General features: G+C 47.3%; 1 protein-coding gene across 1 annotated transcript in view; it reads left to right on the forward strand.

Annotated features, from left to right (window-relative positions):
* The window catches only part of LOC119588924 (ETS domain-containing protein Elk-4-like), a gene marked incomplete at its 5' end in the record, with an annotated part of 45,690 nt that overhangs the window by 758 nt on the left and 43,688 nt on the right, over nt 1–1,244 (forward strand).

Consider the following 1,244-nt stretch of genomic DNA (forward strand, 5'->3'; position numbering starts at 1 on the left):
GATGCGGGGAATATGCGTGTAGAGTTTTTGGTTTGTTTTTGATGCGGTCGGCTCGCCTTCGGGTCCGTGTCTTTCCCCTTTTCATTTCTCCTTTTTGTCTCGCGGGACGTGACGAACCTCGGGCGCCGGGCATGGCAGATGACCAGCGCGGACTCTCCTGCGAGGGGCAGTGGAGGGTAGGCCCAAGCACAGGCGGCTTTGTGACAGCGAGCGACAGCAGCGGGTCATGAAAACTCGTGTATGGCGGTTGCCTGCCGTGTAAAATTCTTTATTCAGCGTGTTAACAAACAGTATCAGAGGGTATTATAGCTTAAGAGTCATAATTTCGTTATAAGTCTCGGGAACTTAACTGCTCAATGTCCTCTCGTCACAAATGAATGTAAAGGCGATGCATGTAACGTTGAACTGTAATGAGATTTTTTCCCCTCTTGCCTTATTTTAAAAACTCCATTCAGAATAGCTTAACTTCTAATAGCTTTCCAGAGCCTTTTCCCTTTTACACGAAAAATAAAAAAATCATGCCGTAGATTAGCTGTGGACCTGGGATTAGGTATTCCCTTGGAGCCGCAAGTCACTTCGCCGGTTGCACGTGGAAGGAGTGGCGTCAGGAGGAGGCCGCCGCTTCTGGGAAGACCAACACGCTTGCGGACATTCTTCTTGGCGAGCGGGGCATCTGTGAAAACAACCGGCGACGGGAAAAACGTATTTTGTCCTTTGGGGGAAGAAAAGGGATGCACAGATATTGCGCGTTATGTACAAAGCATCGGACGATTTGGGTTAAAAAATTAGGTTGCATTTCTTTCGATGCTTGGATATGAAACTCCGATTCAGTATGATTGATTAGGTCTTCGTGTTTATGAATGGAAATGTTATCATAAACAGATTATAACAATAGATACAAATGTAACCAAACGTGATTATGAAACATATGCGTCAGTTTTCTGCTCTGTCCCATCACTCGGTAACTAGTGTAATCAGAATCTGTGCGTGATAAAGCTGTCACCTGAGTCACCTGGCTTGTGTTGTGAGAGCAAAAGCAACCACCCAGCAGGGATTCGTGCCTGCGTGTGCAAGCTGCAGTGAGGAGTCGCTCGAAAATACCTTTCTCCCGGTTAAAGCGCGTTGGGCATTTCTCTTGTTAATTAAGGGGACCTGAGCTGTTGATGTAGGTGGACACCTTTGGGTTCCCACGCTACGTTGTGTTTGCCCGAAGTACAGTGAGCTGTGTGTGTGTGGGCCCATAT

The sequence above is a fragment of the Penaeus monodon genome, chromosome 24 (genome assembly GCF_015228065.2).
Source record: "Penaeus monodon isolate SGIC_2016 chromosome 24, NSTDA_Pmon_1, whole genome shotgun sequence".
Taxonomy (NCBI): domain Eukaryota; kingdom Metazoa; phylum Arthropoda; class Malacostraca; order Decapoda; family Penaeidae; genus Penaeus; species Penaeus monodon.